Consider the following 12,822-nt stretch of genomic DNA (forward strand, 5'->3'; position numbering starts at 1 on the left):
GGCGGTGGGGCGACCGGGCGGCGGCGAGTGGTGGGGGCGGCGGCACGCTTGTGGGAGCAGGGAGAGAAACAGAGAGAGAGGGCAAGGTGGGGTGCGCCGTTAGATATGTTAAATGTTTGCCGTCCGCCCTCTTGTCGTCCGCTTTTTTGCTCTTTGCCCTCCGCTAGTAGACGGCAAAGAGGGGGGCCGTTAAGTATTTTTTAAACAGCTCCTCAGTGGGGGGCCCTCCCTCTTTGCCGTCTGCTAGCCGACGGCAAAGAATGTTTGCCGTCAGCTAGCGGATGGCAAAGAACTGGCTGATGGCAAAGACTTTCTTTGCCATCAGTCAGTTCTTTGCCGTCAGCTTTTGGGTAGCTGATGGCAAAGAGCTTCTTTGTCGTCTGCTAGCAGACGGCAAAGAGCTGGCAGATGGCAAAGTAGCTGATTCCAGTAGTGTAGGGCTGGAATTCTGGCCGCCAGATATTTCGACTTGAAACGCTGAGGCTCGACTGTTGGGGTTGCCTAATGTGCGTACCACGCACGCCACCGAAGGACACGAGCCCGTTTTTTAGGATCAACACGAGCCAAGGTCTGGCTGGTACGCCGTTGGGTCCTACCATTCGAGAATACGAAAGGAACCTTTTAAATTGCCGAACGAATCTATGTGTATTACAATACCCGTATTTTCCATGCAAATACTAGTCTCAACGTGGTAATTGATTTATGACGAGCTGTTGAATTAGAGTGAGTTTGTGATATAGTGATCTCAATGTGGATTTCACATTTCATGGTATCCCTAGTAAGTTTTCCAATGCAAATTCAAATTTAAAAGATGAACAATATGGAGGTGAGAAAACTTTGTATGTATCAAGCATATGACCAAACACACACATAGAGACACACACATGCACGAACACAACAACAATCCAATAAGTATAGTGCATCTATTTTTCCAAACCATGCATGTATGACACGAATTCAAAAATACTCCTTCTATTCCTAAATATTAGTCTTTTAGAGAGTTCAACAGGTGACTACATACGGGGCAAAATGAGTGAATCTAGACTCTAAAATATGTGTATATACATCCGTATGTGCCAGTCCATTTGAAGCCTCTAAAAAGACTAATATTTAGGAACGAAGGGAGTAAAATGTAAGACATCGATGGTCCTCGGTTCAATATTTAAAATGAACATGAAACTGAAACATGAATATTAAGTCTAGTACTACAGTACATGCAAATGTTGTGTTTAGGCGGAGCTATGATTGTCGGGGGTCAACCCCTCGACCTTAGATAAAATTGTGGAGCTATGTTTAGGTTTGTTTAGATTATATTTGTCCCCACCCTCCCAACCACCGATTGGTTGTGCACCCCCACCCCTCCTCCCCGGGAGAATATCATGTGCCCCCATACCTTAGATGCTATATGCCGATACGAGTTGCTTGGAGCTTGTAGATCTGAGATATAGCAGCTCACATGATGTGTCTTAATTTTTTTGCAGGAAACCTTGATGAGTTTGAGAATTGCACACGATTTGTAAAAAAACTACTTAGATGCCCTTTGATCCCATATCCAACGACCTCGAAGCGTGTATCACCGTAGCATCTAAGATGAAGGAGGACATCATATTCTCGTGCATGTAAGAATATCGTGTGCTACCACACCTTAGATGCTTGGATGATACAAGCTCTTCGGAGGCGTTGGATTTGTGACCCAACACCTCCTCGGTGGTTCGAATGGTTTTTTGCAGAAAAGCCCCAAAAGTGTTCGGCCACTGCTTACAAGCACAAAGACTTCTCAGATGCCATTGGATCTCAGATCAAACAACCTCCAAGCTCGTATCACCGTAGCATCCAAGCTGCGATAGCACCTTATGTTTTCTCGCACGGGAGAGTATGAGGTGCTCCCGCACCATAGATTCTGTGGTGATACGAGTTCACTGAGATATAATGGCCCACAGTAGGAGGTTTGAATGTTTTTGCAATATACGACTGATAGAGTTTGGGAAATGCGCAGAAAGTACAAGTACTACGCATGTGTCATCTGATCACCGATCATACGACCTAGATGCTCATATCACCGCAGCGGGTAATTAAGCTACGGGGAGCACCTAATATGAGCACCAGGGAGCCGTTGGATCGAAGATGCAGTGGCACACACGAGGCCTAAATGTTTTATTTGCAAAAAAACCTTTGGGGAGTTTGGAAATTGCGCATAATTACAAAGACTACTCCCAAGCCATTGGATCTCACTTCCAACGGTGTAAAAACTCGTATCACCATAGTATGTAAGCTGCGGGGTGGATGTGATATTCTATGCCATTGTCATTTTTGTTCGTAAACTTGCAAAATACGTGTAACTCGTGCTGTTACTTGTCTAACCGCGCAAAGTGTTTGTTCGAAAAAAAACCATCCTACACTGAAATATCGGAACAACACACGGGGGTCCCACTTGTCATTAATCAAATTTGGACCTAAAACTAACAAATCTGAAAGATGAGATTCGGACTGGCAACCTGGACTACAAAGCGTAAGTTGATAGCCTGAAAAAATGAACGGTTGTTGGCTTTGTCCCATAACTTGATTTTATAGAGTACACTTGCGTTGTGTAGAGTAGAGGGAGTGCCTCGTCAACACATGCATGATTGTTGTCTCACTTACTGGTGGGTCCCAGGTCTGCGATCTCAATCTCTCTTCTCTCCATCATCTAACCTTTGCACGGGCACACACGAAGAGCGGCGCTAGCTTGCCGTGGTGTTATTACAACTAAAAAAAGCTTGGAAAATAGAAGAATCGCCTAGAACAAGAGACATTGTGGCTGGTCGAGATGGAGCTAACCGTGCCACATTTGCATGATGAAGCTATGTGGCTAGTGGGTGTTTTCTACTGACTGGCTCGGTCCCGAGGTCGAACCATAGGTACTATGTCCGATACAGTATATTTTTACACGCACATTTTTCCTCCGTGCCGAGACGTGGCACACCCTACCGCGCGGTTTCGGGGTCCTCCCGGGTGGTGCACGCATATATTCTTCCTGACGTGGGACACCCTACCGCGTGTTTTCTAGGTCCTCCTTGGTTGTAGCGCCGAAGCAAGTAAATGAGTTGTCAAATCACGAAAGACCACCTTTCCCGCCAAGTACATCAGTGAAGCATGGTGTCTAGCTAGTTGGGCTAGTTCGACCGATTAGCTAGGCCGCCGCCACATTTGTTTTTTCACCCCTTTTTTATCTACTTGCCGGCAGGTAAATTTAAATATCCACCACGGCGTTGCTCTGGTGTTTGGGTGCGGCAGGATTTTTAATTTTTTGATTGATGGGAGCACGCGCAACAGGATTTTTAATTTTTTGATTAACGGGAGCAGGCACGGCAGCAATTAGTCACGATGACTCCGCCTGTAAAAACCCACTGCTCCCTGATGGGAGAAGTCGTCGACTGGTGTTTTACCGTGGTGAAAACCAAAAGATTCCCCGCTCCTCGGCTGGCTCCCTCCGCCTTCCCGTAGATTGCATTGCCTTTCAGCCGTTTCGCCTCCTTTGCTTCCTCTCCCCATTGCTTCTACCTGGTGCCATGGCGGCGCAACAGATAACGGAGTCCAAGGTGAGGCGCCTGACACAGGAGCTCCATGCCAAGGATGCGGAGCTCAGGGCCAAGGACGTGGAGCTCCGTGAGCTCAAGGAGGAGAGGAGTGCCATGCTCCTCCGTTATGTGCGGGAGCTCATGGATCTTCAAAAGCGGCAGGCGTCCACCACAAAGATGCTCGAGGCGTCGGCGGCGTTGCTGCAGAAAGTGGGAGATACGATAGGACGTCAGGGGAGCCGGCTGGAGTGCAAGCGGGCTGATCATGACGAGGTCCAGGATCGCCTCAGCCACTTGGTGAACCAAGTTGCCACGCACGTGTTGCGGCTGCGCGATGCCTACCATCGTGCCAGCGCGACGATGCCGGCCGTCAGGCTAAACCCGTTCGACCACCCGGTCGACTTCAACAAGTTGCGGCTTCCTGACCTGGTCTCCTTCTTCACCTATATCTCCGAGGAGCTGAGCCTTCTCCGCGCGATGGTGGGGGCTGAGCTGGACAAGGAGGGGTTGCGGGCTGCCGTCACCGTTGTCGGGCGAATCCTTTCAGTGCTCTGTCACCGGAATCCATTCGTGCCATTGGACGTCGTCTTTAATGAGCTGGCTCCCGTCGACCGGGAGCGGGCTCTGCGGGCGGTTGCACCCTACATCACCAACGCCGTGAGCCTCGAGAAGCATAGGGACTTCGGTGGTGTTTAGGCGCCCTCTACATGGGCATGTCCATGTCTCGGCGCAACATGACCGTTGGATCAAACTCAGACGGTGCAGATCAGTCACTGTAGCACAAAGAGTGTGAGTGTGTTTGGTTGCATTCTCATCTCAATATAGTTGTTTCCTCTTCGTGTATTTTTGTCAACCTACTAGTGTGGACTCATGCACCCTTCGTGCACTCTGCCAAACACCCAAAAGTGGGTCGAGAAGGGAACTTTTGCTCCCATCCCGTGCACCATTCATACACCCTGTCTAACACTATTGGATGTGCTTCATATGGTTCATGTTTCATGGAGTACTGTAGCACTGTACTGTCCGTGCACTGTGGACCTAGTTTTGTTAACATTGATCTCACCGTACATTCTCGACCGGACAGTCGAAAAAGCGGTACTATGTTACATATAGGAGTAGTTGACATGCGCACAACATCATTTGTTATCGTCATATCTTACTACACTAGCAACAAGATTGTGTAGTACTGAGGTACGAACCACTGCACATGCCTAGTAGTAGGAGCACTGAGTATGTTCAAGTGGCTGCCGTGTTTCGCACTCCTCCGTCATAAGAGTGGAAACGCTTGCTGTAATCATTTTTTTCTTCAGAATGAAAAACAGTGGACACGCTCTACCGTGCGGATCCTCCTCCAGCCATGCACTAAATTACTCACTTTCGCCTACGTGTGGGACAACCAGCACATGGGTCCACTAGCCATGCACTAAATTACTCCGTAGTAGAGTGACAGTAGACTACCCCGATCAAACCGCCGCAGTGCCCAATGAGCTGTCAAATCACAAAACCCCCTCCTTTCCAGCAGTTAGTTGGACGGACGAAGCAACCATCATTTCACTCTTCTCTCTCAGCTTCCTCTCTTGAAGAAAACCCCCACTCGCTTCACTTCTCCCTCATCTCGCTCCTCCTTTCACTCTTATCTCTTAGCTTCCTCTCTTGGATGGATGCCGGAGCACCGGCCGACGTGATGTCTATGGCTCTGGCCAAAACCGTCGAGGCTCATGGTACGAACAAGCGCAAGCACCCCACCGAGACTACCACAGACAAGCTCAAAGCCATCGCCCTGTCCAAGCCCCCCTCTCCGGGATCCCTCATTAAGCAAGTCTAGGTAATGTCTCTTGTTGACGATCTTTTTCTCGATCTTGATCGTGTTTTTTCATCTAACACGCAGTACTAGTACTGGTAGTACAACTTTCTGGGTGATCTTGCATGTGATTTTAGTGTGCCAAATGATGGTTCTAAATTCCTCTTTTGACCAAAACATGCGAGAGGTTGACACTGATTTCTTATAGATTACTTCCAACTACTCCCTCTGTCCCAAATTTCTTGTCTTAGATTTGTCTAGATACGGATTTGTCTAGATACGGATGTATCTAATACTAAAATGTGTCTTGATACATCCGTATCTAGACAAATCTAAGACAAGAATTTTGGGACGGAGGGAGTACTTTATGAACATCAATGCTACCTTTTAAGAGGGTATATTTGCCACAGTAACTTGTGTTATGGATATTGCATGTAATCCCTCTGCTCTCATGCCTTTGAACACATGTTCTAGTGTCTTTGTTCACTCATTTCTGTGCGTATATGTAGTCATATATTGAGTATAATATCGAAAATCATCTTATATTTCTGAACGGAGGTAGTAATAAAATATGGTTTCTGTTTGAATTAGAACCAGTTCCGCGGTGGAGATGAAGTTCTCAAAGTCGTGTCGTGTGAACTGGAAGACCTCATGATGAGTTCTACTGCTGAACTATCCAGTTGTTGTGTCCTTGTCGCCACGTGTCCTGAACTAGTGTTTTCCTGTAGCATTGTTGTCGGGTGTGTTCTAGAGGTTGTACTTGACCACAACAATTTCCTGGCTGTGCCTTCAATTACGAAGGGTGTGGTTCTTGTAAAGCTTCCCAAAAAATTTGATGCGGCATGTCTTCATCATCATGTTTATGAGTGGAAAGACCACTCTGTTAGGTTCTCCAAGGTTGACAAGATGGTGATGGTGCATGTAGACATCTCACATGAAGTCCATGGCCTAGTCAGTTATGCGGGGTTCATCCCGTAGGTCGGTGGCAAGAAATAGTCTGCAGAGTTTAGTTAGTGCAACTTTGCTTGTCTGTAGTAAGTACTATTGTTCAGTACTTGATTTGTGTTTGTGAACCCTGTATTGTTTATTAGTATTGCCGCTTTTGGTGTGTGGTCAGTCCTGAGAACGGTCTATGTTAATGTCTGTCCACTCAATTCAGTTTGTACATTTTGAAGTATCCAGATCATATTTTTTGTGAGGACGGTTTATCAATTATGGTTACACTCCAATATCTGTATGCATTGCAGGGTTTATCGCACCCACCAGGATTTCCAGCCCCATGGATGTTCGGTCCATACGATTTGTCATGACCTTTGGACTGTCCTGCTTGTGGGAGTAGGCGGGGCCCCTGCATGCCACGCGTAGTTGGACGATCAATCTTCTGTTTAGTACTTCAACATAGTGATTTCCTAGTAAGGATTCACTCGTGTCACATCAAGTAAATCTTATTGATTTACTGTCTAAATCTTATTGATTTAATGTCATGTTTTATTTCTTTTCCTACAATTTTACGATGCAGGTTTTGCCATGTGACATTCATCACAGAATAAATCGTTTGGTTTGCTCTACGATGGCTACTTTTGTAGGTTTCACTTCTTATGTCATGTCAGTAACGAAGGCATTGTCCATCACTTATATTACTGGAAAAAATTGGATCAGTCTGTTGTATGAGTACAAGCTGAATCCCTATGATGAACTGCAGTTTGGTTTAACAAAACGCCACAATTAGTCCTTCTCACGTTTAAAAGAAATGAAGAAAAAAGCTGGATCATGGTCACGGATCCTAGTCAAGTTAGAAAGCTGATCATAGCAGACCAGACACGATCGCCGATGTCCTGCACAGATCGAGCACCGACAGTTGCTCTAGCACTGACAGCGGTAGCAGCTCAGTCTGATCCAGCTAAGGAGTGGGCATCGACCGCGTCAGCGGATCAGTCTGATCTACCAGAGGATTGGGCATCGACACCGGCACCTGCTCCGACAACGGCACCAGCTCTATAAGGAGCACCATCTTCGGCAGCAGCGGCGGCTTCGGCACCTGCACCAACACTTGCACTTGCATCTGGTCCGGCCCGTGCAGTTGCACCGGCAACAGACTGGGCTGCAGTTTGCACTTCATATACCAAATACCTTACAAAAACCGACATGTCCACCTTCTTGGTAAGCATTGGCGGCCCAAGTGCTTCGTTATTTTTTCTATCCATGTTGTTTCACATGATTCACTATGTTGATCTAACTGTTTGGGTATGTCTTCTTGTTTGCAAATAGAGAATTCCTAGAGCAACGAGGGAGTCGTTCAACAATCTGGGCGACTGCGGCCAAGTTTCTCTTACCATGCGCAACCTTGGTGTGAATGAACCTTCTCAATATACCATAAGTACAAAGGATGGACGCATGATGATTGATGCTAAAGGATGGTCAAGGTTCAAATCTAAATCATATCTTGCGGTACGGGATGATGTCAAAATCGAACTTTCTCGGCAAGGAAAGCTGGTCCAAATCAACTTTGAAATTATTCAGTAGCAGTATGCAACTGCCGAACTGATCTATCCTCCGAGAGATTTTGATGTAATAATCTGGCATGGTGAAACAAGTGTCCTGTGTGTATAAATAGTATGATAGTATTATTTATCACATGGTATATCATTGATAGAATTGCAACTCTGATTGCTGGTTAGGAACTGTCGTTGGATTTCATTCCAACAGCTGCCGTGCTTTATTCAATTTTGTGTATTCACCTTGCGACAGCATCTAAAACCAGTGCAGTACCGATCGCTTGCAATATGAAAAGCGCTGAGGTAGAACACATGGGCCCCCAAACATGCAGGGTCAGCCTGCGGCCCAAAGTCCAGAACCGTGAGCCTATCTGAGTATTATATTCTCAGTTGAACCCCCATAAAAAAATTTGAACCCCCATAATGCCCGTGCGTTGCAGAGGGAGTATATTTCTCAGCAAGGTGAGCTTGTGATATAAAAGATTTGTATATTTCTTTACAGAGGGAGTATCTCTCTATCAAAAAATATATTTATGTGTAACTAGTTACTCCTATCTTTCTACTTCCTTTCGCTCATATGTGGGGCAACCAGCAACGGGGTCCACGTGCCATATGCACAAATTAGAGTGCACAACTTCATGGTAGACACACCCCAGTCGTAGTGCCGCAGTAATGCCCAATGAGCCGTCAAATCACAACCCCCCCCCTTTCCAGCTTTAGCAGTAAGCTAGACGGACGAAGCGGTAATATTTCACTGGGCCTGAATCCCCTTCTCCCTTGTCTGCTTGTTCAGAGAAAACCCCCGCTCGGCCATTGCATAGGGTTTTCTGATGGAGAACCAGGTACGAATTCTTCATCGATCCCCGATAAATCCAAGTCCCTTGGTCGCAGGTAATCCTAGGATGGCAGCCGCCACCGTTGATGCATTTTTCTTCGTACTGAATCTAGTGTGTTTGAGTTGCAGTGCCCAAAGTGCGAGTACCCTATAGATTTCTACTCCCTCGGCGAGACGCCACACTTGTTCCTTCTCATCCTAACACAGCATTTTGGAACGCGCACAGTATGTTCCTAGAATCCTCTTCTCTATCCGGGAGGGTGGGGTTTTTTTGAACATGTTGTGTTCTCATATTATTTTTCCTGCAGTGTATTATTTGCTCTGCCAGAACACATGTACTCAAGATGCTCGGCCTTGCCATAACTGAATACACTAGTTTAATGGTCAGAGTGAAGATAAGCCATGGATATTACTTTCGAGTTAGGTTCATGAACTAAGAAGATCGCTGCTTTTTTTATGGCCGAACTTGGATAAACTTTCTCAAGTGTTACGGACTGAAAGTTGGCGCACTAATGTTGATGGAAATAGCAGAACCTGGTCTCATCTTCACTGCGATCTTCCACCCTGACGTCGTTCCAATTGTTCATCCATGTTAGTTTTGTATCTGGTTCTTGCTTGTTGCCTCAATTACTTCTTAATCCACATATTTTGTCTAACTAATCACAATTTAACTTTAGAAGTAGCAACGAATCTCTCACGAAGATGCTACTTCTAAGTAATATTTTCTTATAATTGGTGGCACGTGTAGGTTTTTTCAGAGTTAAGCAGTCTGCTCGTTTGCTACTCTATAATAACTCGGTTGTTACTAATGGCACTGAAGTTGACTGGATCGACATCCACAAGTTCCTACACTTTATTGATCGTCTTGAGGTCCTTGTGGGGCGTTTCAATGGTGGAAGGCCACGTGGGATATGTGTGCCACTGCTGCACTCGTTGAACACGTCCAACTGTGTCGAGAAACTTATGGTACGAGCTGTTTTCTGTTATATATGTTGTTCATAAACTATTGCTTATACACAGTTTTATAGTTGTGATCTTCTGGAAACAGGAACTGCCGAGTTCTATTGTTCCTATACAGATGCCTGACCATGGTCGGGTCAGACTTGCGCTTGGTCACAACATGATGTTTATGTCGACCTACTCAATTCCCCTTGGAGGTGAAAAGATACTTATTCATGGGTGGTCTCAAATGATGAAGGCCCGTCCATCTTGGAGAATAGGATAGAAGATTATGTTCATGCTTTTCCATGGCTCTAAAGCGAATATCCTGTTTATTGACCACGTTGCGAGATGAAGCCGCTTTCAGAAGGTTGTGGATGCGCGGGGTGGCGCCTGGGCCTTGTCCTGGGGCTTGGCGGCCTCACCCTTGGTTAACTGTAGGCAAAGTAGCACTGTTCGAGGCGTGCTTTGTACGGTTGAACCTGTATAAGTACTCATACTTCTTTCAGCTTTGGTTGTTAAGTGCCCCTCCTGGTTTAAGTTAAGGTTGTTAAGTACTCCTGCTGCTTTTACAGTCTGTCGTGTTTCTTCAGTCCTGTCTTCCTCCAGCCGCCAAAACCAAACCAGCGCCGGCGGGGCCGCCTGCTTCCGCCTCCCACGGTTGGCTACGCCTCAGCGCACGCATCGCCGCCCCACCGTCTCCTAAATCGTTAACGCTGACGTCCTCCATGCACTTTGGTGCTCTCGCCGCGGCGCCGCCCTCTCGTGTTGTCAACATGGTCAACAAACAACAGGAATCGACAGAAGTACGTGGAGAGGATGACAGAAGGGACCCACCACGTCAGCGTATGGAAAAATAAAATGCTTCCTCCTAGAGTTTTCCTGACATCTGGGACCCACGACATTGTGAGCGTATATAGTCAATAGAAAAGAGAACAACACAAGATCGGCTGACACCTGGGACATAGCTACTCGAGAAGTATTTTTTTTGTTTGGTATTGTTGAGACGGAGCAGGGTTTGAACTGGGTTTTGGCCCGTCTAGCCCAGGCTTATATTTTATGTTCACCATGTGACCAGCCCAGCTATTTTTTCTTTGTGAAAGTGAGCCCAGTTTATTTTTTCTAAAGAATACCCAATCCAGGCCTACTTATTTTTCTACGCCCTGATGGGCTGCAACTCTTTCAAGACGCCTGCAAATCTTGAAAGTAATATGAAATGGGTTGTAAATATAAAAACAGATGACAAATTGGAAATTACTTTATAATTTTTGATTTTTTCACATTTTCATATTCCTATTTCACTGGGCATTAACCTAATTTAAATATATCTTCAAAGTACTTTAAATCTGGCTTGACATTTTGATATTAAAAATAGTTTGGAACCCACAGAAATATGCGAAATTGGCCCTGGCCAACCAAAAAAAACGTGTGCAATAAATTGCATAAGAAGTTGCCATAAGCTATATATAAATTATTAAAAAAAAGAGGGAGTGGTCTAACTTGTGGGCCTGTTTAGTTGACGCGTATGCAAGATTTTTTTAGTTATTATATGCTACATCAACAAATAATTCTAGCAGACCTAACCGTTGGATGTCAATCCAACGGCCGTCGTGTTTCTTCAATCTCTGATCTTCTTGCTCCAACCGCCAAAGCTGCGCCGGCGGGACCGCTTGCTCCCACCTCCCGTGGCTGGCTGTGCTACCGCGCAGGTCTCAGCACCCCTACTACTCCCACCGCTGGCCAGGGCATCCCTCTACTCACCCACACCCCCTGTTATTCTGCGGCGACGGCAGCCTCACATCGCAGTTGAACCGGTGAACCCTCGTAGTCCTCTCCGCGCGGGCTTCCACTGCCACGTCTTCCCTGGCTCCGCGTCGTCCCCACCGCTGTGGTGCTCTCAGCACGGCATGGTCAATGTGGTTAACGACCGACTTCCATTGGAAGAGTACTGTACGTGGAGAGGCTGACAGCTGGCTCCACGGCAGCTGCAAGGAAGTGCCTCCTTATTACACGGAAAATAGTTATTCCTCCACCTGACAGCAGGGACCCATCGGACGGGCCACCAGTATTTCGCGAAAAAATGTTTCCCCTGACTGCTGGGACCCACAGGACGGGCCACCGTATTTCGCGAAAAAAGGTTCCCCCGTTGTCAGCTCGGACCCACCGGAAGTGCCTCCTTATTACGCACAAAAAAATGAATACTCCCCTGCTAGCTGGGACCAACCTTGGCGGGAGGCTGACTTGTGGGCCTACGAAGTTGACTGGGACGGAGGCCTTTGTCAACTTTAGTCAATATATGAACGACTCTAGCTCAAGTGACCGTACGATGTCCATCCAACGGATGTAGTGCTTCTTCAACCTCTGGTCTTCTTGCTCCAGCCGCCCAAAGCAGCGTCGGTCGTGCCGCCTGCTCCTGCCGCCCGTGGCCGGCTGTGATGCCGCGGAGGCCTCACCGCCCCCTACTACTCCCACCGCTGGCCAGGCCATCCCTCTATGCACCCACACCCCCTATTATTCTGTGGCGACGGCAACCTCACACCGAAGCCGAACGAGTGAACCCTCATACTCCTCTACGCGTGGGCATCCACTACCGCATCTTCCCCGGCTCCGCGTCGTCCCCTTCCTAGGCCTCGCTGTCGTCCACCGCCCTGGTGCTCTCGGCGCGGCGTTGTAACGCCCTGGATTCGATGCGCCAGGTGTCCGCCAGTTATTCGCTGACATTGCCATGTCATTTGCTTGCGAGTTGCATTTTGCCATGTCATCATGTGCATTGCATTGCATACGTGTTCGTCTCATGCATCCGAGCATTTTCCCCGTTGTCCGTTTTGCAATCCGACACTCCTATGTCATTCGGCGTCCCCTTCTTGTCTCTTTTCATGTGCAGGTGTTAAACATTCTAGGAATGGATCGTGATTTACCAAGCGGCCTTGGTATACCATCGGTAGACCGCCTGTCAAGTTTCGTTCCATTTGGAGGTCGTTTGATACTCCAACGGTTAACCGGGGAACCGCAAAGCCCTCTTTGTGTTGCAGCCCAACACCCCTCCAAAGTGGCCCAATAACCCATCCAAACCCCCTCCATGCTCTCGGTCGTTCGATCACGATCGCGTGGCTGAAAACCGCACCCCATTTGGACTCTCCTAGCTCCCAGAATCTATAAATAGGTGCCTCCCCCTCCATTTTCGCGGATGAAACC

Source organism: Triticum dicoccoides, chromosome 6B (genome assembly GCF_002162155.2).
Source record: "Triticum dicoccoides isolate Atlit2015 ecotype Zavitan chromosome 6B, WEW_v2.0, whole genome shotgun sequence".
NCBI lineage: Eukaryota > Viridiplantae > Streptophyta > Magnoliopsida > Poales > Poaceae > Triticum > Triticum dicoccoides.